This window comes from Bufo bufo, chromosome 9 (assembly GCF_905171765.1).
Source record: "Bufo bufo chromosome 9, aBufBuf1.1, whole genome shotgun sequence".
Taxonomy (NCBI): domain Eukaryota; kingdom Metazoa; phylum Chordata; class Amphibia; order Anura; family Bufonidae; genus Bufo; species Bufo bufo.
The window spans coordinates 183,007,831-183,033,939 of NC_053397.1; the positions used below are offsets into that span (position 1 = coordinate 183,007,831).

Consider the following 26,109-nt stretch of genomic DNA (forward strand, 5'->3'; position numbering starts at 1 on the left):
GCAAGATTGTGCATTGCAATACTTCGTAATCACTCTTCCGTCTTTCAATAACCGCTAAAGAAAACCCACGTTTTCCTATACTTTCACAGACAATCAAAACCCTTTTACAAAGCCCAGGAGACTCTAAGGAATCAATTAGGCGATGCCGTATGCACTCAGGCAAGCCAATTACACGTCGTGACAGTGATTGTGCTACAGATCGGTATTAAATTTGGCAATTACTGATTCCCTTGTGGCGTCTTACGAGACGTAGCCCAACGACGACATCTCTTTATGGTACCCGGGCATTGCTGGAATACCAAGGGACTGAAGATACAGTACATGCCATGTTGGAGCATACTGATAAAGGTGAAAGGGCACAGATGGCGGTCGTTTTATGAAGCGACGAATGTAGAATACCCAGTACAGTTGTGTTCCTATGGTCGGCACTATAAGAATGGCTAACATCTTTCACTCCTGATCCCCTCCATGTGCTTAAAGGGTGTGTTTTAACTGATGACCTGTCTTCTGGATAGAAGCAAGGAGGCAGCCAGACAACAAAAAATACTGCACTATAAAACAAGAGGCGTTATAGGAAAATAATGACCTGGGAGCCAAACTGAATACAATAGGCATATCGCAAGTGTATATAAAGGGAATAACATATAATTAGAAAAGGGAAATTCCTCTTTCTGACTCTGGAAAAATTTTAAGGGGTATTCTGTTTTTTATGTTTTTGATTTATTTGTTCATATAATAGGAAATATAATTTTCTAATATACACATATTTAAAATACATAACTTTCTTATATCAGGCAGTGTGAGGGTTAGGACTCCATGTTGTGGCCTCAGCCTCCATGTTTGAATTTCATACTGCCATTTTTTTGTGTAATGAACTGTGAGCTTCTTGTGGAAAGTTACTGTAACTTCAAGATCACACCTAACCCCCACCATCCCTGTGCAGAAAGGAATCTTAACAAGCATTAAGGAGTACTAGTATGTGGTTAGCACCGACCGTTAAGATTAGGGAGATGGTCTAGGCGTATAGCCAAGAAGATGTTCATTTCAGATTGTGTTTTTAATGAGTTAATGACGTAAATGTTTGACTGCATCTTCAGTTGGAAATGATCCAGAAATTTGCTTTATAATTCTGCTTTCTTTCAATAAAGTTTACAAACACTTGATACACAGACCTATGCCTGTGTTGGTTTTTCTCTATGGATATCCATAACTTCTAATTCGGAGTCCACCGCTCATCCGGCACTGGGGTTTTTGCCCCAACAGGCAGTTCACCCCTATATATAGAAGAATGGTATAGCCCATGTATCAGTCCTACGAGTGACGAGGAGAAAGCAAAGCTGTTAAATATTTTTTTCTCCAGTGTATTCACTGAGGAAAATAAACTGTCAGATGACATGCAGAATGTAAAAATAAATTCCCCATTAAAAGTGTACAACAGCGACTTACAAAGATTAAAATAGACAAATCGCCAGGACCGGATGGCATACACCCCCGTATCCTAAGGGAATTAAGTAATGTCATAGCCAGACCCTTATTTCTGATATTTGCGGACTCTATACTGACAGGGAATGTTCCACAGGATTGGCGCATGGCAAATGTGGTGCCAATATTCAAAAAGGGTCCAAAAACAGAGCCTGGAAACTATAGGCCGGTAAGTTTAACATCTGTTGTGGGTAAATTGTTTGAAGGTTTTCTATCTTAGAGCATCTCAACGGAAATAAGCAAATAACGCCATATCAGCATGGCTTCGTGAGGGATCGGTCATGCCAAACTAATTTAATCAGTTTCTATGAGGAGGTAAGTTCTAGACTTGACAGCGGCGAATCAATGGATGTCGTATATCTGGACTTCTCCAAAGCATTTGACACTGTACCACATAAAAGGTTAGTATATAAAATGAGAATGCTCGGACTGGGAGAAAACGTCTGTAAGTGGGTAAGTAACTGGCTCAATGATAGAAAACAGAGGGTGGTTATTAACGGTACACACTCAGATTGGGTCACTGTCACTAGTGGGGTACCTCAGGGGTCAGTATTGGGCCCTATTCTCTTCAATATATTTATTAGTGATCTTGTAGAAGGCTTGCATAGTAAAGTATCAATTTTCGCAGATGACACTAAACTGTGTAAAGTAATTAACACTGAAGAGGACAGTATACTGCTGCAGAGGGATCTGGCTTGGGCACATAAATGGCAGATGAGGTTTAACACTGACAAATGTAAAGTTATGCACATGGGAAGGAATAATGCAAGTCACCCGTACATACTAAATGGTAAAACACTCGGTAACACTGTCATGGAAAAGGATCTAGGAATTTTAATAAACAGCAAACTGAGCTGCAAAAAACAGTGTCAGGCAGCTGCTGCCAAGGCCAATAAGATAATGGGTTGCATCAAAAGGGGCATAGATGCCAGTGATGAGAACATAGTCCTACCACTTTACAAATCACTAGACCACACATGGAGCACTGTGTACAGTTCTGGGCTCCTGTGAACAAGGCAGACATAGCAGAGCTGGAGAGGGTCCAGAGGAGGGCAACTAAAGTAATAACTGGAATGGGGCAACAGTACCCTGAAAGATTATCAAAATTAGGCCTGATGCACACGACCGTTTTTTTTTTGCGGTCCGCAAAAACGGGTTCCGTTTTTCCGTGATCGTTTTGGTGTCCGCCTGGCCGTGCAGAGCCAAACGGATCCGTCCTGACTTACAATGCAAGTCAAGGGGGACGGATCCGTTTGACGTTGACACAATATGGTGCAATTGCAAACGGATCCGTCCCCCATTGACTTTCAATGTAAAGTCAGGAGTTAATATACCATAGGATCTGAGTTTTCTCCAATCCGATGGTATATTTTAACTTGAAGTGTCCCCACCACCATGGGAACGCCTCTATGTTAGAATATACCATCGGATTTGAGTTAGATCGTGAAACTCATATCCGACAGTATATTCTAACACAGAGGCGTTCCCATAGTGATGGGGACGCTTCAGGTTAGAATATACTAAAAGAAGTGTGTACATGACTGCCCCCTGCTGCCTGGCAGCACCCGATCTCTTACAGGGGGCTGTGATCCGCACAATTAACCCCTCATGTGCCTCAGGGGCTGCCAGGCAGCAGACCCCCCTCCCTCCCCAGTTTGAATATCATTGGTGGCCAGTGTGCGGCCACCCCCGGCCCCCCCTCCCTCTATTGTTCTATTGTATTATCATTGGTGGCCAGTGTGCGCCCCCCCCCGGCCCCCCCCTCTATTGTATTAATATCATTGGTGGCCAGTGTGCGGCCTCCCCTCTCCCCCCGATCATTGGTGGCAGCGAGCATCATACTTACCTGCTGCGCTGTCTGTGACCGGCCGGGAGCCGGGAGCTCCTCCTACTGGTAAGTGACAGGTCTGTGCGGCGCATTGCTTAATGATCTGTCACTTACCAGTAGGAGGAGCTCCCGGCCGGTCACAGACAGCGCAGCAGGTAAGTATGATGTTTCTAATATTGATAAGTAACCATGGCAACCAGGACTGCAGTAGCGTCCTGGTTGCCATGGTTACCGATCGGAGCCCCAGCATTTAAACTGGGACTCCGATCGGAACTCTCCACTGCCACCAATGATCTAGGGGGGGAGAGGGGAGGCCGCACACTAGCCACCAATAATATTAATACAATAGAGGGGGGGCCGGGGGGGGGGGGGCGCACACTGGCCACCAATGATAATACAATAGAGGGAGGGAGGGGGGCCCGCACACTGGCCAGCAATGATAATACAATAGAGGGAGGGAGGGAGGGGGGGGGGGGGTCGCACTGGCTACCAATGATAATACAATAAAGGGAGGGGGGGGGGGGGGGGGGGGGGCCGCACTGGCCACCAATGATATTAATACAATAGAGGGAGGGGGGGCTGCCCCCTGCTGCCTGGCAGCCCCTAATCTCTTACAGGGGGCTATGATACGCACAATTAACCCCTTCAGGTGCAGCACCTGAGGGGTTAATTGTGCAGGATCACAGCCCCCTGTAAGAGATCGGGTGCTGCCAGGCAGCAGGGGGCAGTCATGTACACAGTTCGTAGTATATTCTAACTAGAAGCGTCCCCATGACTATGGGAACGCCTTTGTGTTAGAATATACTGTCAGATTTGAGTTTTCACGAAGTGAAATCTCAGCTCTGAAAAAGCTTTTATGCAGACGGATCTTCGGATCCGTCTGTATGAAAGTAGCCTATGGACACGGACACGGATGCCAATCTTGTGTGCATCCGTGTTTTTTCACGGACCCATTGACTTGAATGGGTCTGTGAACCGTTGTACATCAAAAAAATAGGACAGGTCATATTTTCTGGACGGACAGGATACACGGATCACGGAGGCGGATGACAAACGGTGCATTCTCCGAGTTTTCAACGGACCCATTGAAAGTCAATGGGTCCGCAGAAAATCACGGAAAACGGAACCACGGCCACGGGTGCACACAACGGTCGTGTGCATGAGGCCTTAGGGTTATTCACTTTAGAAAAAAGACGACTGAGGGGAGATCTAATTACTATGTATAAATATATCAGGGGTCAGTACAGAGATCTATCCCATCATCTATTTATCCCCAGGACTGTGACTGTGACGAGGGGACATCCTCTGCGTCTGGAGGAAAGAAGGTTTGTACACAAACATAGAAGAGGATTCTTTACGGTAAGAGCAGTGAGACTATGGAACTCTCTGCCTGAGGAGGTGGTGATGGTGAGTACAATAAAGGAATTCAAGAGGGGCCTGGATGTATTTCTGGAGCGTAATAATATTACAGGCTATAGCTACGAGAGAGGGGTCGTTGATCCAGGGAGTTATTCTGATGCCTGATTAGGGGAATAAAAATTCCTTCCCGACTCCAAAGTGGGGAAAATTGGCTTCTACCTCAGTTTTTTTTGCCTTCCTCTGGATCAACTTGCAGGATGACAGGCCAAACTGGATGGACAAATGTCTTTTCGGCCTTATGTACCATGTTACTATGTAATGCATCCATGGCCTAACTGAAACATGGCATCAGTCATGTGACACCCCTGACATTCAGTATATATGTGCTGGATCAGTACATATTTATGTGATAAGTAAATAGGACTAGTGGTGGAATCATGATTTTTATTGTGGTTATTACAGTAACTACAACATTACGTGCCTGTGTGTAGGTGATTGGCAAAATAGCTGCTTGTCTCTAAGTGATGTTGTCGTGTTAATAAAGTTTAGTGTAAAAAGAAAAAAAAAACACACACACACACAGAGGTCTGCTTCTACACTGGCAGCCATGAGGTGCTGCAGGTAGTAGTACTGTATATAGTGTGTATGAATAGCCCCCGGACCATTAGGAGGGGGATCCATGGCTGAATTGGCATTAGGCCAGATGAACTATGTTTGACCCTGGGTGCTGGGGTTGAGGTTGTTAGGCAGATTAGGAGGATTCAGGCGGGAGTTTTTCCCCGCTGTTTTGATTAGGGTTACTGGGCAGAGGTGCTTTGCCCAGTAACCGGAGTATGATTGGTTTTGGGTAGGCCTGTGAGGACGCTAGGGCTAGGGCAGTTTTGCAGGGGACTTGGAGATAGGCTCTGATTGGTCTCTGGAGGCCGCTATTTTCGGATAAAAATGGGGAGCTGCAGGCAGCGGTGCCTTTTGGAGTTATCTGCGTGTCAAGTGGAGCGTTCGTCCCAGCTGCTGTTACCTGATGGAGGCGTTAATAGAGGAATTGGCGAGCCGTGCGGTGGAGGATGGAGCTCCTGCCTGGATCGGGGAATGCCTTCTGCGTCTGAGAGGTCCGGAGCTGGTTCCGTCGGGGTTGCCTGCAGTACCGTTTGCCATGCTGCCACCTGTGCCTGAAGCGGTCCGGAGTGTGGACGGGGTGATTCCTGTGGCGATGCGAGCGGAGGATCCGGTGGAAGCTGGTGCGGTCCGGGAGTCGCGTCTGCGGAGGAGCCGGCGGGCCAACAGAAGATATTCTCCCTCCCCGTCTGCGCAGGAGCGGCCGAGATCTCGCGGGAACAGGAGCCTGGTGGACGGCATCGCGAGAGGGCGCCGGGAGATGACGTCACCCATTGTGCGGCTTCCGGCTCCTGGAAATGTGGCGGCGACGCAGGCTTCTAACTCCCCCCTGGGGGCTCTTGTCTTGGAGTCTCAGGGTGCGGAGGGGCCTGGGAGCGGGATCGTGGAGAGCCAGCTGGCTGGTGGCTGGGCTGGAGGCGCGGCAGGAGGACTTCCTGGGACCAGTTCGCAGACAGCGGTGGCATCCCTACCTGGACCGGTGCAACAGTCTGGTGAGTGGCCGGGGCAACTTGCTCCAGTAATATCCTCGCTGTCTTTAGTGCTGTCTTCTTTGCAGGGGCTGGTGTCTGGCCACCCCCGGGCTCACCCCCCCTCGTCCCCTGCTGCGGCTGGTGGTTTATTGGGTAATGTCTCTTCTGCCTGGCTGCCAGCTGACGGTTTGGGGATGGGGGAGGGGGATAGCGTGATAGAGCCTCTGTCTGTCCCTGTGCGGGCTCGTGCTAAGGGGATAGCGGAGGGCTGTTTTAGAGAAGTGATGCCATGTTCTATCTCTCCACTGGGTTTTCACCTGTCTGCAGCAGTTAGGGAAAGGATCTGGAATGGGGATTTCATTGATATTTTGTCTCTCCTCCCTGCCTCTAAGGATTTTATTGTTAAAATGGAGCGCAGGGATGATAAATCAGAGGAGGAGAGGAAGCGTCCCATTCCTAGATCTTTTCACAATTGGCTTCAGGCGTTTTGCATTTTTGCTAGTGTGGTGGGTGAGAAGCAGCCGGAGAAGTGTTCAGGTTTGTTTCAACATGTGGATATAGTATTGGAAGCATACAAGAACTTTGGTGGTTTTGGCTGGTTCCAATATGATGAAAATTTTCGGCAAAAAATGGCAGTATATCCGCAGTTGCGTTGGGGTACTAAAGATGTGGGCTTATGGCTCAATTTATTATTACCGCAGAGACCGGTTGCGGTGCCAAAGACGGCTTCTCTTTCTACAAGTGTAATGAAGCGTGGGGTATGTTTTGCGTACAATGAATCACATTGTAAGTGGCCCGCCACATGTAAATACAAGCACGAGTGTGCTTTCTGTGGGGCTGGCCACCCAATGTCTAGATGTTTTAAGAAAGCCAGTTTGCCGGCGCAGCCGTCGGCAAAAGAGTTTTTTCAGAAAAGCGTTGACTCCAGTAAAATTGGAGAGCATGCTACCCTGGTTAGGTCGGTACCCAAACCGGCAGATAGCTGATTTGTTAATTTCAGGTTTTTCAGAAGGTTTCATTATTCCGCCATTTTCTGGGCAGGGCTGTGAGATTGTGAGGAATCTGCCATCAGTTGAGCAGTACCCGCATGTTGTAGAGGAGAAAGTGAGGGCAGAGATTTTAGCAGGTAGAGTGGCGGGTCCTTTTGTGGAGCCCCCCTTTGAGGATTTGAGGTTATCTCCTCTGGGGGTGGTTCCTAAAAAGGAACCTAATTCATTCAGAATGATTCATCATTTATCTTACCCGTTTGGTGGTTCTTTGAATGACGAGATTGATAGTTCTTTATCTAGAGTGTGTTATTCTACTTTTGATGCTGCTGTGTCACTGGTAAAGTCGTTTGGTGTGGGGGCTCTTTTGGCCAAGGCGGATATCAAGTCCGCATTCAGGTTGTTGCCAATACACCCGGCGGCTTTCAATTCTCTGGGTTTTTATTTTAAAGATAGGTTTTATTTTGACAAATGTTTGCCGATGGGCTGCTCTATTTCTTGTTTTTATTTTGAGGCATTCTCGTCTTTTTTAGAGTGGGTAGTGTCAGTCCGGGCTATGAAGGGAGGTGTAGTTCATTACTTAGACGATTTTTTATTTGTGGGGCCTCCAGGGGATTCGGCATGTTCTGAGGTTTTGGGGGAGTTTTTTAAGGTATGTAGGGAGTTTGGTGTTCCGTTAGCTGTTGAGAAAACTGTCTTGCCATCTTGTTGTATTGAGTATTTGGGTATTATTATAGATTCGGGTCTAGGGGAGGTGAGGTTGCCAAGGGAGAAGGTGCAGAAGGTGGCGGGTTTGATTCAAGGAGTTTTGTTGCGTCGTTCGGTTACTGTGAAAGAGGTTCAGTCTTTATTAGGTTTGTTGGCATTTTGTTGTAGGGTAATGCCCATGGGGCGGGTGTTTTGCAGGCAGCTGTCACAGAGAATTGCAGGTATCAAGAATCCTAGTTTTCATGTGAGTTTGGACAGTGACGCACAGGATGATCTGAAGTTATGGTTGGATTTTTTGGGGAGTTTTAATGGTCGCTCTATGTGGCAGGAGGAGTTTGTGGATGCCCCTCAGTTGAATTTATTTACGGACGCAGCAGGGAGTGTAGGTTTTGGGGCATTTTGGGAGGGGCATTGGTGTGCAGAGGCTTGGCACGAGTCCTGGGTGAGGAATGGCGTTTTAAAAAATTTAGTGTTACTTGAGCTTTTTCCGGTGGTGGTGGCGTTGGTTTTATGGGGTAGTTTCTTTAGGAATAAGCGCATCAGGTTGCATACGGATAATCAAGGGGTGATGTTTGCGGTTAACTGTCTGTCGTCAAAGAATCAGCTAGTAGTTAAACTGTTGAGGCATTTAGTGCTTGTTTGTTTGCGTTGGAATATTTGGATAAAAGCAGTGCATATCCCGGGCATTAATAATGACATTGCTGATGCGTTATCCCGTTCACAGATGCAGCGTTTCTTCAGCTTGGTTCCGTGGGCAGATGCTTTAGGGATTCCATGTCCGGAGCACCTATGGGGGCTGATTTGGCGGTAGTTTGGGAGCTGTTGAGACGTTCGGTGGCGAGTGCGACTTGGCGGAGTTATTTGTCGTCATGGCAGAGGTGGGAGCGTTTTATGAACGGTAGGTCTTGGTCGCTTCTGGGGGTTAATGATGCTGTGGCGTTGTCTTTCTGTTTGAGCTTGTTGGAAGAAAAGTTAGCTTATGCGTCTGTTTGCAAGGTTTTAGCGGGAGTTTCGTTTTTTCTTAAGGCATGTGGGCGTAAGGCGTTATCGGATGTTTTCGTGGTGCGGCAGTTGTTGAAGGGGTATAAGGCTGGCGGTGTTTTGCAGGATGGGAGGTGTCCTATTACGCCAGGGATATTATTGAAATTATGTGACGCGGCTGAGTTGTTGTGTTTTGATCAGTTCGAATCGGTGTTGTTTAAGGCAGCTTTTGTGGTAATGTTTTTTGCGGCTTTGCGGATTGGGGAATTGTTGCCCAGGTCCAGGTATAGCGGAGGGGGATTGTCACGGAGGGATGTGGTAGTTGTTGATTCAATGTTATTGATTTTCATTCGTAAGTCAAAAACGGATCGGGATGGTAAGGGTTGCAGGTTGAGAATTGGGGCAATCCAGGAAAAAGGTATATGTCCAGTAGAGGCGGTGAAGCGCTATCTGGCTTATCGCCCTGATGGGGCGGGGACATCCTTTTTTGCGCATCAGGACTTGTCACCGCTGTCGCAATTTCAATTTAGGGCTGTTTTGTCAAAATGTTTAAAGATGCTGCAGTTGAATGATAGGTATTTTTCTTCGCATTCCTTTCGGATTGGGGCAGCAACGTCAGCAGCGCAAGCAGGTTTGCATGAATCCGTAATACAACGGATCGGGCGTTGGTCTTCCAATCGTTATCAATTGTATGTTAGACCGCATTTATTAATTGAATAATTTATTCTAGTTTCAGGTTTGTCGGTTTGGATTCTGGGCCACTCTTTTGTACACTGGGCGAGTAGGAGGGCCGCAGATCGATGTTACGGACTCAATTTGTCTTTGCAAGGAGACGCTGTCAAGTTGCACTGGAACGGTGTGCGGGGTCTTCGATGGTCAGGTTTGTTGGATTTAGTACTGCAGTTGTATGATGTTCTTCCCCCGCCAGATGTCTTAATCATTCATTTAGGAGGGAATGACATCGGTGGAGGAGATACCATGCACCTGATCTTCCGGATGAAGCAGTCCATGTTGGAACTCAGCAGATTTCTTCCCCTCACTAAGTTAATTTTTTCTGAAATTATTCCAAGGAGGTGCTGGAGGTTAAGTGCTGGGCAGCAGTTTAAGGACAAAGTAAGGAAGCGGATAAATAGGGTTATGGCTAAGTTTATGCCGTCAGTTGGGGGTTTTTCTTTTAGGCATGTGGATCTTGAGAGTGGAGAGGCTGGTCTGTTTTTTCGGGACGGGGTTCATTTGTCAGACATTGGTTATGATATTTTTAATTTAAACCTGCAGGCTATGATTGAATTAGCTGTGGGTGGGGTGGGGCCCTTGCCACTTCTGGGAAGCGGCTGCGGGCCGGATGGGTGGTAAGGATAGTCGTCCCCGATATAGGGATGGACTTGCTTATGTGTACATTTGTTTGTACTGCTGAAGGTAAGTCCGAGTCTATGACTGGACTTTGTTATAAGTTATAATGTTATGAGTTATAATGTTATTTATTAAGTGAATAAACAGGCCTTGGCCTTTAACTCCACTCTCTGTGTTGTGTATTATTTTAAATAAATAGAAAATAAGGTATAACCAAATGTGTTTGGGTTTGGGTTGTGTGTAATAACATTGGCAATATATATGACATATTCTGCCATGAATAGCCCCCGGACCATTAGGAGGGGGATCCATGGCTGAATTGGCATTAGGCCAGATGAACTATGTTTGACCCTGGGTGCTGGGGTTGAGGTTGTTAGGCAGATTAGGAGGATTCAGGCGGGAGTTTTTCCCCGCTGTTTTGATTAGGGTTACTGGGCAGAGGTGCTTTGCCCAGTAACCGGAGTATGATTGGTTTTGGGTAGGCCTGTGAGGACGCTAGGGCTAGGGCAGTTTTGCAGGGGACTTGGAGATAGGCTCTGATTGGTCTCTGGAGGCCGCTATTTTCGGATAAAAATGGGGAGCTGCAGGCAGCGGTGCCTTTTGGAGTTATCTGCGTGTCAAGTGGAGCGTTCGTCCCCCGCCCGCCCTCCCAATTTTTTGTCAAGTATGATAATATGGTAAATGGTCATGGCGCTGTGGGTGGTAAGGATAGTCGTCCCCGATATAGGGATGGACTTGCTTATGTGTACATTTGTTTGTACTGCTGAAGGTAAGTCCGAGTCTATGACTGGACTTTGTTATAAGTTATAATGTTATGAGTTATAATGTTATTTATTAAGTGAATAAACAGGCCTTGGCCTTTAACTCCACTCTCTGTGTTGTGTATTATTTTAAATAAATAGAAAATAAGGTATAACCAAATGTGTTTGGGTTTGGGTTGTGTGTAATAACATTGGCAATATATATGACATATTCTGCCATGTTCTGTTCCCCAATACACTACTAGTCACCTATTAGATACCTGGACCATTAACTGAAAGCCAAGTCAAGTGATACATGTGAGGGTCACATGACCGGAGGGAGTCTGTCACCAAAATTGGACATTATACACTGCTTATATGTGGCTCTAGCACATGCCCGGGCCGGCGGTGAACTGCGCACGCGCGGAATCTCGGCCGGTACTGGGGATGACGCAATGGACTTACAGGGTGGGACAAGTGAGAGGCTGGGGAGGAGTAATGTGAAAAAAGTCTGAGCGCCCTGGGCACCTACACCACGAACCCCAGCCCTGGGCACTTGCGAGCCCCATTTGCATGTGGATTAAAAAGCGTTTTTTCAGCTGTTGAAAGTAACAAAAGAACAAAAGGTACCATTGGAATCATGGGTAATTGTGCTAGAGCCACATGTAAGCAGTGTATAATGTCCAATTTTGGTGACAGACTCCCTTTAGGGTGGACTTAAAGGGGTTTTCACATCTTACAAAATGATGGCATACCTTGGGAACCCTCTACGATCCATAGAATGGAGGGGCACAGAGCTGTGGTTCCCTGGCTATCCGGTGTGCAGGGGGAACTGCAGCACTGCTCTATTCACATGAATCAGGCTGTACTACAATGCTCAGCACACTCTGGTGGCTGGGAGCACTGCTATGCAGAGAAGAACAGTTAAGGGGTCACTGTACTGAATCGGTGCTGCAGCCCCCTATATCTCCGGAGCAGTGAGGGTCCTAGGAACAGGACCCACCATTAAGTGATGGCATTTCCTACCGACAGGCAATCACTTTATGAGATGCAAATTCAGTGCTCCCTCAGTAAACAATGTTTTCAACATACGAAGGTCTTTTCTGACCCATCGTAAGTTGAAACTACACTCCACATACAGACTTAGCAGAGTTAAAGGGATTATACAACTCCTAAAATGCCTCCCCATACACCCGGGCCCCTGACAGAGGTTATACTTAGGGTACTTTCACACTTGCGGCAGGAAGTTCACCCTGTCGGATCCGGCCTTCCGCTATTTCGCCGTGCTGCCGCTCCGTCCCCATTGACTATAAATGGGGACGGGGCGGAGCTCCGGCGCAGTACGGCAGTGCACGGCGAAAGACCGCCGGACTAAAAAGTCTGACATGCAGGACTCTTAGTCCGGCGGCCTTTCGCCGTGCACTGCCGTGCTGCGCCGGAGCTCCGCCCCCGTCCCCATTATAGTCAATAGGGACGGAGCGGCGGTCCGGCGGCACGGCGAAATAGCGGAAGGACGGATCCGACAGGGTGAACAGCCTGTCGGATCCGTCCTGCCGCAAGTGTTAAAGTACCCTTACCTGGCTCCCCGACACCAGCGTCACTTCTGATGCCCGCACCGCCACCGCTGCATCCCCCCCTCACCAGGCTCTTTCCCATCGAGGCCTACTATTGGCTACCCCCCCCCCCCCCCCTCCCGACACCAGATGTTTTCATCCTCGCAACCAGGAGATGACGCGGGTGCTAGGGAGCCAGGCAAGTATAACCTCTTCTAGGGGACCGGGCGTATGGGGAGGCATTTTAGTGGTTGGATAACCCCTTTAACACACACATTTGGCGAGTTATCACATATAGTTAATGCTGCTTGCAGCGTTTTTCTGTCCGAAATGGGGACGCAACCAAACGGAACGGAATGCATTTTGGTGCATTCTGTTTCGTTCAGTTTCGTCCCTATTGACAATGAATGGGGACAACACTGAAGTGTTTTCTTCCGCTATTGAGATCCTATGATGGATCTCAATAGCGGAATTGAAAACCCGAATGTGAAAGAAGCCTAACACGGATGACTTTTACTATTAACTCTGCTACATCTGTACAATGCCTCAGACTCGGATCCAACAATCCAGGCCACTTCTCTGGTAACATATCTGTATTAGTTGCTCACTCTTGTAAGGACTTGTCTGCTCTCAGTCAGGCTACTTTCACATATGTGTTTTACATTCCGGTTTTGAGATCCAGCAGAGAATCTCAAAACTGGAGCAAAACGCTTCAGTTCGATTTAACACATCCAGACGCATCAATTCCGTTCGGATGCGGTTAGATTAAACTGAAACTCAACAAACAAGATCCGGCCCTAAAAAAAAATGAAAGTCAACGCACCTGGATCAGTGGGGACAAAACAGAACGAATCAGATCAGGATGCATTCCGTTCCGGTTTGTTCAGTTTTTACCGGACACAGAACCGCTGCAAGCTCTTGGCACCCTTGACTTACATTTTTTTTTTTGTGCCGGATCCGGTTTGTTTAGTTTCGCAACTTGCAGCGGTTCTGTGTCCGGTCAAAAAACGGAACAAACCGGAACGGAATGCATCCTGATCTGGTTCGTTCTGTTTTGTCCCCACTGATCCAGATGCCGGATCTCAAAACCAGAATACAAAACGTACAGTGGCGGAAATAATTATTTGACCCCTCACTGATTTTGTAAGTTTGTCCAATGACAAAGAAATGAAAAGTCTCAGAACAGTATCATTTCAATAGTAGGTTTATTGTAACAGTGGCAGATAGCACATCAAAAGGAAAATCGAAAAAATAACTTTAAATAAAAGATAGCAACTGATTTGCATTTCATTGAGTGAAATAAGTATTTGAACCCCTACCAACCATTAAGAGTTCTGGCTCCCACAGAGTGGTTAGACACTTCTACTCAATTAGTCACCCTCATTAAGGACACCTGTCTTAACTAGTCACCTGTATAAAAGACACCTGTCCACAGAATCAATCAATCAAGCAGACTCCAAACTCTCCAACATGGGAAAGACCAAAGAGCTGTCCAAGGATGTCAGAGACAAAATTGTAGACCTGCACAAGGCTGGAATGGGCTACAAAACCATTAGCAAGAAGCTGGGAGAGAAGGTGACAACTGTTGGTGCGATTGTTCGAAAATGGAAGGAGCACAAAATGACCATCAATCGACCTCGCTCTGGGGCTCCACGCAAGATCTCACCTCGTGGGGTGTCAATGGTTCTGAGAAAGGTGAAAAAGCATCCTAGAACTACACGGGAGGAGTTAGTTAATGACCTCAAATTAGCAGGGACCACAGTCACCAAGAAAACCATTGGAAACACATTACACCGCAATGGATTAAAATCCTGCAGGGCTCGCAAGGTCCCCCTGCTCAGGAAGGCACATGTGCAGGCCCGTCTGAAGTTTGCCAATGAACACCTGAATGATTCAGAGAGTGACTGGGAGAAGGTGCTGTGGTCTGATGAGACCAAAATAGAGCTCTTTGGCATTAACTCAACTCGCTGTGTTTGGAGGAAGAAAAATGCTGCCTATGACCCCCAAAACACCGTCCCCACCGTCAAGCATGGGGGTGGAAACATTTTGCTTTGGGGGTGTTTTTCTGCTAAGGTCACAGGACAACTTATTCGCATAAACGGGAAAATGGACGGAGCCATGTATCGTGAAATCCTGAGCGACAACCTCCTTCCCTCTGCCAGGAAACTGAAAATGGGTCGTGGATGGGTGTTCCAGCACGACAATGACCCAAAACATACAGCAAAGGCAACAAAGGAGTGGCTCAAGAAGAAGCACATTAAGGTCATGGAGTGGCCTAGTCAGTCTCCGGACCTTAATCCAATCGAAAACCTATGGAGGGAGCTCAAGCTCAGAGTTGCACAGAGACAGCCTCGAAACCTTAGGGATTTAGAGATGATCTGCAAAGAGGAGTGGACCAACATTCCTCCTAAAATGTGCGCAAACTTGGTCATCAATTACAAGAAACGTTTGACCTCTGTGCTTGCAAACAAGGGTTTTTCCACCAAGTATTAAGTCTTTTTTTGTTAGAGGGTTCAAATACTTATTTCACTCAATGAAATGCAAATCAGTTGCTATCTTTTATTTAAAGTTATTTTTTCGATTTTCCTTTTGATGTGCTATCTGCCACTGTTACAATAAACCTACCATTGAAATGATACTGTTCTGAGACTTTTCATTTCTTTGTCATTGGACAAACTTACAAAATCAGTGAGGGGTCAAATAATTATTTCCGCCACTGTATATGTGACTAGCCTTATCTGCTTATTTTTCTTAAATGTTCACTTTCTCTTATCTTGGATGACATTTTGGGGCTTTGGAACCGATTACTCAAGTTACAATGGTTTCCACATACAATGGTCGCCCTGGAACCAATTAATAAGTGACCTGAGGGAGCAGTGTACCACTGTAATACTAGTGTATAGGATAACTCCACACCATTAGAACTGCTACTTTTTGTCTTCCATCAATTAACTAATTTAACCCATTTACATACTTTCCAAGGTCCATGTATCTGCCATATTCCTACCAGGCTGCGGTCAAAAGACAAACCCTGAACCAAGTGCCCTAAACTGTCCTGGATTCAAGGCCACTGTCCTAGGAGGTCCCTGGACCCCTCACTAAAAGTCCAGCAAATCCGAGAGCCACAGGCACTTGGGAAACTGCAAAAATAACCCCTGTGTTGTGTTTTAGACCTTTAGTAGGGTATATACCAGTCACCTATCATGGGGGATATGGCAAATCATTTGTATGGTGGAGTAACTGGCGAGTGTTGAAGGTGATCGTAGTGGAGATGGAGTCTCCTGGCCCTGAAGGTCCATCAGCAGAATGGTGGCTGACATTGACTGCGGTGGTGTGGCAGACAGGTGATGCCGTGCAATAGTTAATTCTGATCACAGTCGTAAACTTAGGAAACTGCTACACATAAAAAAAAATTCCATCATTTACTAGAAGTGTAATGGTAAACCCCAGCGCTTGGGCGGAATATGGACTTTTATTAGCGTGCAGTCTCAGATTAATAGTAGATGGAACCGGCAGAAAGTTTAATCATTTTCTTCGGAAGTCCTGACACGCCGCGCGCTAATCCTCTTACTGATCGGCCGGCTGACTCATCTAACGTATAATGATCTGTATCCGACGCTGAATTTCCACTTTGCATACAAAATAAATATTAGAATAGCATATGCAGAACTAGGACGGATTCAGCGGTACTCAGTGAAACTTCTTATGGTCGTAGAAGCTAAGGGGGTCATTTGTTATATTGAAATACTCCTAAACTAGGCGTATTTCAGGCGCAGATGACAACGCAGTGGTTAGTTGCGCCTCTCTCTGCGACTTTACCCAGCACAGCGCCATATACTGTATACAGGCTGTACTTGGGATTGCAGCTCAGGTCCATTTACCTGAATGGAACCGAGCTGCACAAAAGCCATGAACGTGAGGAAGTGGCTGCAGCGCTCACTGGAGCACCGAGGCCTTTTCATACAGCTGATCAATGGTGTGCTGGGTGCTGAAGCCCCTCCTCCTCCCCACTGATCAGATATTGATGACCTACCCTAAGAAGAGGCCATCAATATCAAAATCCTGGACAACCTCGTTAATGAGACTGAGCTGCACAAAGACTATGCGACCGATGGGGCTGAGGAAGAGGCCAAAGTCCTTGCCTGACCGCCATGTCCCCTTCCAACAGCTCTGGGTCTGAATCCTGGGCAGCACGGTGGCTCAGGGGTTAGCGCTGGGGTAACATCAGCATGGAGTTTGCATGTTCTCCCAGTGTTGTGTGGGTTTCCTCCGGGTAATCCGATTTCCTTCCAAAGACACACTGATAGGGAACTTAGATTGTGAGCTCCACTGGAGACAGCAAGCAGTGATAGTGTCTGCAAAGTGCTGCAGAATATGTCAGAGCTATAGAAGTGAGGAAAATAAAAAAAATTATCTGACAAATAGCAAAATCTGCATGGAGTTTGTACGACCTCCCCATGTCTGTAGGAGATTTTTCTGGGTTTTCTGCTTTACTCCCACAATCCAAAAACAAACAGAGAAGTTAATTCAGACATTAGATTGTGAACCCCAATGGAGAGAGGGACCGATGTGACTGTGGACCTTGTACAGCGCTGCAGAATATGTGAGTGCTACACTAAGGCCTCTTTCACACGGGCGTCATGTTTTTTGCCCGGATAAGATGCGGGTGCGTTGCAGGAAAATGCGCAAATTTTCCGCGTGAGTGCAAAACATTGTAATGCGATTTGCACGCGCGTGAGAAAAATCGGGACCCAGACCCGAACTTCTTCACAAAAGTTCGGGTTTGGGTTAGGTGTTCTGTAGATTGCTATTATTTTCCCTTATAACCATGTTATAAAGGGAAAATAATACATTCTGAATACAGAATGCTTAGTACAATAGGGCTGGAGGGGTTAAAAAAAAAATAAAAAAAAATTTAACTCACCTTAATCCACTTGTTTGCGCAGCCCGGCTTCTCTTCTGTCTTCTTTCTCACAGGTCCTTTACCCAGGTCCTAAAGAAAGAAGACAGAAGAGATGCCGGCTGCGCGAACAAGTGGATTAAGGTGAGTTAAATAATTTTTTATCTTTTTTTAACCCCTCCAGCCCTATAGTACTATGCATTCTGTATTCAGAATGCTATTATTTTCCCTTATAACCATGTTATAAAGGGAAAATAATATTGATCGGGTCTCCATCCCGATCGTCTCCTAGCAACCGTGCGGGAAAATCGCACCGCATCTGCACTTGCTTGCGGATGCTTGCGATTTTCACGCAGTCCCATTCACTTCTATGGGGCCTGCGTTGTGTGGAAAACGCACAATATAGAGCATGCTGCGATTTTCACGCAACGCACAAGTGATGCGTGAAAATCTCCGCTCATGTGCACAGCCCCATAGAAATGAATGGGTCGGTATTCAGAGCGGGTGCAATGCGTTCAACTCACGCATTGCACCCGCGCGGAAAACTCGCCCGTGTAAAAGGGGCCTAAGCAATACCTGTGGGGAAATCCTTCATGGCCCGTTGCATGCGGTGTTATCCTGCGAGACGGTAAAAGTAAATGTTCTTGCTCTTTTACATCAAACTGTTCCGTTCCAACACTATCCAATCAGTGCAGGGACCCCCCCCCCCCCCCTGGTAAAACACCTATTTGGACCTTTCTTTGCAAACTGGTAGTAATTCATTCCTAACTTCTAGCAGGAATAATAAAGGGATGGTAAAACACAGACCCATAAGAATAGTTATGACACGGGGAAAGCAAGTCATTACTAAAACAGACATGTCAGGAGCGGTGACGGCTCGGGATGAGCGAACCCATTTCCGTTATGCAGGACTTTGTTTTCCGTCCCACATAACGGAAACCAGAAGGATCCGTTGGCCATAGACTTCTATTGTGACGGATCAAAACAGAATTCCTCTTAAAGGCATTCCTTTTCCGAATTCTGTTATATTCCGTTATAACGGAATTCCTTCACTACCCGGTTCGCTCATCCCTAGTGACGGATCCTCTTTAAAGGCGTTATCCAACATTTTTTTTCAGGTTGTGCAACTCCCGGATGTGCTCGCATCATTATCCTGTTGATTGGGAGGCACGTAACCGGTGCAGCCAATCGCTGGTCACCGCAGTCACATGTCACCCATGCGTCACATGCTCCCGTCAGCCGGATGTTGATGCATGCACACTCAGGAGCTGCAGAGCCGACGATGGAGTGATGAAGCCAGAACCCAGCAGGTAAGTGTGGTCCCCACTGCGGGTCCGGCCGCTCTGTGGGGCCTAAAAAATAGTTTGAAACTCCTTTAAGGAATGGGCTCAGATGGAAAACGCAGGGTGCCCTATGGGGGAGTGATGAAACACTGCCATATACCAGTGGTCAGCAACCTTTGGCACTCCAAATACAAACTACAACTCCCAGCATGGCTCCATTCACTTCTATGGGAGTTCTGAAAACAGCTAAGCAATTGTGCATGCTGGGAGTCGTAGTTTTACCACCGCTGAAGTGCCGATGCCGATCCCTGCCATATACAATGAGCTGTATAAAAGAAAAGCTTTGTAGACACTTATTATATTGGCCTCTATGGAATTTCTGGCGTCAGTTTTGGATCTTTATTAGGTAATAAACTATAACTACCTTATGGTATTCGGTTTATATCCTGATAAAACATGCATTGTCAGTCCCCGCCACATAACCTTACCCCCACATCTTCTGAACATAGGGCTAGAAACAACAAGAGAATGTCTCATCCACAACCGGAATCTGCCTCGGCGCAGAAGTGGAAGCCATATTAACCGGACGGTTGTACATTTATGGCTGGATCAAAGCTACAGTACAGCAGGTCCTGGGCAGTGCGACCGCCGATCCAATGTGATATAGATATTCATTAAACATAACTAAATCTTGGCTATCCCTAGGTTGTAATATTGGGTAGGAAAGCTAGATGGGTACGGAGGGAACGTCTTGCATCTAGAAAGGAATTCCTTAGCTTTGGTTTTCCCAGCGCCAGTGTATCTAAGGCTACTTTCACACTCGCGTTTAGTGCGGATCCGTCATGGATCTGCACAGACGGATCCGTTCAGATAATACAACCGCCTGCATCCGTTCAGAACGGATCCGTTTGTATCATCTTTAACATAGCCAAAACGGATCCGTCTTGAACACCATTTAAAAGTCAATGGAGGACGGATCCGTTTTCTATTGTGCCAGATCCGTTTGGCTCAGTTTCGTCAGACGGACACCAAAACGGAATGAAGACCGAACTGATGCCTTCTGAGCGGATCCTTTTCCACTCAGAATGCATTAGAGCGAAACTGATCTCTCATTAGAGCCCTGAACGGATCTCACAAACGGAAAGCCAAAATGCCAGTGTGAAAGTAGCCTTGATTGTGTCCATATGCACACACTATGAGGATATACACACGTCACAATTAGCGATGAGCAAACCTTCAGCGTACAAGGTTCGGGTTCAGGTTATTTAAGAATTCGGTTATGGATTCCGCTACCACCGTGGTAGCGGAATCCATAACGGAATTCTTAGATATCCCGAACCTTGTACGCCGAACTTGAAAACAAAAGTTGGCTCAACACTAGTCACAATCCCATTGGCTCAATAGTATACGGTATTTAGGTTGTAAGGGTGACCCCCAGGTTTTTGCTAATAAAAAGAGTCATCTGCCGTTTAGGGTCGGAAGACTCGAATATCCCCACGAGTCATCACGTCTTCTCATTCTTTCGCTCCTAGACTAAGGTGCACATTAGACGCTGGTCTTAACCCATAACACTGTATATATATATATATATATATATACACGTCGTTATGGCCCCGTGGGTGTATGACGCAGGCCTCTGCAGTGACCCTGCTCCGTACGCACCATGTGCTAGCTTTATCATACAGCCGTCACCCGGCCGCACTGACAGGGGGGAGCGATCGCACCGCCCCAGTCATTTAACCTCTCAGGTGCCGCAATCAACCCTGATCGTGGCACCTGTGAGTGAAGGCAGAGGGATGCGGTTCCCTCTGCCTTCCGATCGGAGCCGCTGCAGTGAAATTGCGGGGCTCTGATCGGTTGCCATGGCAGCCTGGACGCTCCTGAAGCGATCCAGAACTGCCATTGCATTCTCTATGCTGAGCTGTGCACGAGGCATAGCGCAGAATGGAGGGAGCAAAAGATCTCTACTAGGGTGATTAGAAGAGGGGATCAAAAGATCCCATGTATGAGGCCCCTATGGGGGCTAATAATTATAAAAGAAGAAGTTAAAAAAAAAAAAACACCAATATATTAAAAGTTTGAATCACCCCCCTTTCCTAATTCTACATATAAAAATACAAAATAAATAAATATATTGGGTATCGTTGCGTCCGAAAATGTCTGAACTATTAAAAAAAAATCCTGTGTAGTGAACGCCGTAACAGAAAAAAAAAAGAAAAACACGCGATTTGCCATTCTTTTTTGTCCCTACAAAAATTTTTATAACGGTGATCAAAACAGTGTATATACTACAAAAATGGTATAAAAAAAACTGCAGTTCGTTAGGCAAAAAACAAGCTCTTATAAAGCTCTGTAGACCGAAACAGAAAAAAAAATTAAGACTGTCAGAATATAGCAATGCAAAGAAAATTTGGATTTTTCTAAAGGTTTTTATTTTTTTTAAAGTAGTAAAACAAAAAAAAAAAAAAAAAAACTGTTCAAGTTTGGTATCGCCGCATTTGTATTGAGCTGCAGAATAAGAACGTCAGGTCATTTTTAGTGCATAGTGAAAGATGTGATGTCAAAACCCCAAAAACCTTGGTGGAATTCAGTTTGTTTGTTTTTTTCAATTTTGCCACCCAAATTTTTTTTTCCTGTTTTCTAATAAAAGACACGGTAAATTAAATGGTGGTATTAGAAAATGCATCTTGTCCCGCCAAAAATAAGCCCTCATATAGCTATGTGAACGAAAAAATAAAAAAGTTATGGCTTTTGGAACATGAGGAGGCCCAGTCTTTAAGGGGTTAATAAAGCCCCTGTGCTGGAGGTGGATCCGCAGAAGTTATAAAGAGACGCAGGCCTCTGCATAACTTCTGCACATCCAGTGCGTCCAAGCTTTCTCACATTTAGACCTTTTTCTATACCTAAAACAGATGTAGAAAATTGTAAAACCAGCCCCCCCCCCCCTTCCCCACCCACAATTGTAGACCTGCCGTGAGCGGAGAGAAGTCGCAGATATACCTGAAATACGCCACATCTGGTCCTACACTTAGGGCACTTTCACACTAGCGTTTTCCGGTATTGAGTTCCGTCACATGAGCTCAATACTGGAAAAAAAACCTGATCAGTTTTATTCCTATGCATTCTGAATGGAGTGCGATCCGTTCAGGATGCATCAGTTCAGTCCCTCTTACGTTTTTTGGCCGGAGAAAATACCGCAGCATGTTGCAGTTTTCTCTCCGGCCATAAATCCTGAACACTTGCCGGAATGCCGGATCCGGCATTAATTTCCATTGAAATGTATTAATGCCGGATCTGGCATTAAAATTGCCGCATTGACGGATCTGTTCTTCCGGTCGTCGCATGCGCAGATCTTTAACTCAATGAAAAAAATATATATACCGGATCCGTTTTTCCAGATGACACTGGAGAGACGGATTCGGTATTTCAATGCATTTGTCAGACGGATCCGCATCAGTCTGACAAATGCCATCCGTTTGCGTCCAGATTGCCGGAATCCTCTGCTGCAAGTGTGAAAGTAGCCTAATACGACGGCTGCCTGACTGATGAAGTCCTCGCTGGGGCAGTGGTGGTGGCCCGTGTCACAAGTGGAGACAAAAGGCCTCATTCATGAAAAGGACTGAGGAAAGAACTCTCAGAATTGCTTCTGTGCACAAAGCCCCATTATGTTCCAGTAGCTGATCTCTTTCTACACGCAGCGCGCCTCCCGTGACCTTCGCTGGTTCAAATCATGGAAGACAAGTGCAAAACAAGAACCAGAGGAACATCAGGACGTTCTGTGCCTGTGGGTGCAGTGAACCTCCGACACGGAATAAACAGTAAATGTAGAATCTAGCGATATGGTATGACATAGTTGTTACCTTTTATAACCGATCTAGAAATGTGCATCTTACCACGCACAGCGCCATCCCTTGTATAGTGGCTGTGCTTGGTATGGCAGTTCAGCACCATTCACTTGAACAGAACGGAGATCTGACCGATGAACATCGTGATGTCACTGGCCGCTACGCCTACTGGAGTCCCAAAAGTCAGACCCCACCAATCAGATACTGATGACTAGTGATGAGCGAAGTGAAGTCGCTTTGTTCAAAACTTCGGAATAATACTGTACGGAGATCCGTCTCCACACAGTATTAGAATGTATGGGCTCCGATGAGCCCAAGTTAAATATTCGTGAAGTCGCGCGTGACTTCACTGAATCACTTCGGTAGCGGATTTTTAAAGTCGAAAAGCACTTTAACACTTGGAACCGAACTCGGCTTCGATCTCCGTACAGTATTATCCCAAAGTTTTGAACAAAGCGACTTCAGATGAAGCATCCGAAGCTCGCTTCGCTTAACACAACTGATGACCTATCCTGAGGATAGGCTAACAATATCAAAATCCTAAACAATCACTATAATTGTAAAAAAAAATAAAAATTCCTAGGCCAGTGACGGCACGTTTATGTGTCCTAGGCATAGCTGACCCCCATTCAAGTGAAAGGGCCCAAGCTGCGATACAATATACGGCGCGGTGTTTGGTAAGCTGCGAGAAGGCAGCGGAGCTCACAGGAAACGCTGATTGCCGGACCCGTACCGATCAGACACTGATGATGTGTGTGACAACTGACAACCCATATGGGGGATAGAACGGCCATCATTAGACAACCAAGGTCCTAGAGGCAGGGCTTGGGATTTCTGGTAAGCAGAACGGTAGTGGAGGCTCCGTGGAGGCCCAACCCAGGATTTTGAGAAGGATAGGAAGATGTCTGATCTCTGAGAACACATACAGGGGACTTTTTCTAATATATTTAGTATTCCTTGCAAATTGCGGAACGGGTGCCGACCTATTCATTCTCTATGGGGCAGGAATGGATGCGGACAGCACACAGTGTGCTGTCCGCATCCGCATTTCGGGTCCGATCTTCCGGTCCGCGGCTCCGGAAAAAAATAGAATATGTCCTATTCTTGTCTGCAATTGCGGACAAGAATAGGCAGTTCTATGGGGGGTGCCGGCCGGGTGTATTGCAGATCTGCAATACACTACGGACGTGTGAATGGACCCCAAGTAGGACTAGAGTTGCAGAGAGAGAGAGAGAGAGCAGAACCTCTAGGTGTAATGGTAACGCCCCCGTTGCTCCTAGAGGCTCATTTGCATATAATAAAACAATTTTTTTCAGCAAGGCGGGCACATAGGAACATGGGACCAACACAGATGCCTTCAGCTGCCGAGCGCACATGTAACAGGTCAGCCAGTGTCATAGGTACAAGTCTGCTGACAGATGCCCACAATGGGCACGAACATAGAAGGGTTCAAAAAAATCTGCCACACTTTGCCCAAAAAGGAGTCATACAGTGCACAAGTAATATCACCAAACACTCCACATTTACATCCACATCCATTTCCTAAAGGAATATCTGAACCCACACAGTGTCGATGTGACCGTGTGATGGAGGCACCTAAGGCTTGTTCAGCATGCAGCTGAGAAGACGCCTCAAGAGCCATCAAGTCACATTGGAAGAAAGCAGCTGCAAGAACCGCCGCCCTAGGGAACCCATCAGATTCCACTGTAGCCGCCCCGCAGTCCTGTGCCTCCTGCCGCACTGGGGTCACCAGCAGCTTTAGGACTCGCGTACTGCGGCCTGCAAACAGCGGGTCTACAATATATGAGCGGTGCGGTTTCTGTCCGTGCGTCCGCACCGCAAAAAAGGAGTGCATGCACTACTTTTTTTGCGGCGCAGACCGTCGGATTTGGAACGTGGACCCCATTCAAGTGAATCGGTCCTGTGTCTGCATACCGCGGTCCTACGGTTGGTGCGGACTGCAAATTGCCCTTAGCAAATAGATTCTAGTGGCAAAACTTTCCCTAAATGAATGGCCATAAAATACAACACCTGCACAACGTACCGTAAAAACATATACAATAAATCTGTACAGCACAGCTCAACACACACAATAGAGAAGGACCACCACCGCAGCGGGACTGCCACCAATCAGTGCCCCCTTTATAATCAGGCCAGAAGAAGGTGTGGAGCAGAGGCTATAGATCTATGGGAGATGTGGAAAGAGGGGGCCGATGCACTGACTCCATCGATGCCGTAAACATAGGGCGTCATTTTCCAATACGCAACTCTGCTCTTTTTCTTGGAGAACACAAGGTCTGAGCAAATGTACAAAATGTTGAACTTTTAAAAAAAAATAAAAAATTGTGCAAATGTTGCCGACGCTGTCAAAAAGGACAGATTCATCACCGGGGCTCCGGCTGGATGAAAAAAGCGGAGCAGGGACAGGCGATTTTCTCGGATTCTATACCAAATATTGGTCGGCTTAGGGCTCGTTCACACTACCGTAATTTTGGTCCGGGTCCGAGCCGCATTTTTTGCGGCTCGTGTGCGGACCCATTCACTTCAATTGGGCCGCAAAAGATGCGGACAGCACTCCGTGTGCTGTCCCCATCCGTTGCCCCGCAAAAATTATGAGGCATGTCCTATTCTTATCCGTTTTGCGGACAAGAATAGGCATTTCTATAATGGGCCTGCTGTTCCGTTCCGTAAAATTTTAGAAGGCACACAGGCGGCATCCGTGTGCGTTCCGCAATTTGCAGAACGGCACGGACAGCCTTTGATATAACTGCCTATTCTTGTCTGCAAAACGGATAAGAATAGGACAGGTTATATTTTTTCTGCGGACCACGGAACGGAGCAACGGATGCGGACAGCACACGGAGTGCTGTCCGCATCTTTTGCGGCCCCATTGAAGTGAATGGGTCCGCATCCGAGCTGCAAAAAACTGCGGCTCGGATGCGGACCAAAACAACAGTCGTGTGAATGAGCCCTTATGGTGCGGATATGCTGCAGAAACACACAGAAATTTGCGCAGATCTTATGTGCCATCACCCGCACCCGTGTGCAGATGGTCTAAGGGTTGGACCACACAGTGCGGTCTTGTCGATGCCACACAGTGCGGTCTTGCACTAGTCACTCTGCATTGTTAATGGCCGCACAATGCAGACCGGCTAATTAGTTAACAAGAGCCAGCTGTGGCCCACACGGCCGTGCAGTATTTGACCGCAGCGCGGCCACGTCACAACCGCGCCGTATGGTTGTACCTTAATTGCGCCTCTTTCCATACAGAGAATAGCCGCAGACACATTAGCAAATCTGGGCCATGAATCCTTCACGTGTCACCAGAAGTCATTGGGGGTCATTTACAAAGAGGATTCCCCGGATCTGTGACCAGGCGCGCACCTCCGGCCGTCCGAGCTCTTGACTGGAGAGGTTTTCACTCCACTTTTACCTCTGCTTCCAGGTCGATATGTCGGATCCGATGTCATAAATGACCCCCATTGACTACTCCAGGGTTCTCCAACCT

The 26,109-nt window shown here is 46.8% G+C and overlaps 1 protein-coding gene across 2 annotated transcripts in view; it reads right to left on the minus strand.

Moving 5' to 3' along the window:
* The window catches only part of CARD19 (caspase recruitment domain family member 19), a 48,026-nt gene that overhangs the window by 16,698 nt on the left and 5,219 nt on the right, over window positions 1-26,109 (minus strand). The gene's annotated exons all lie outside the window — the stretch shown is intronic.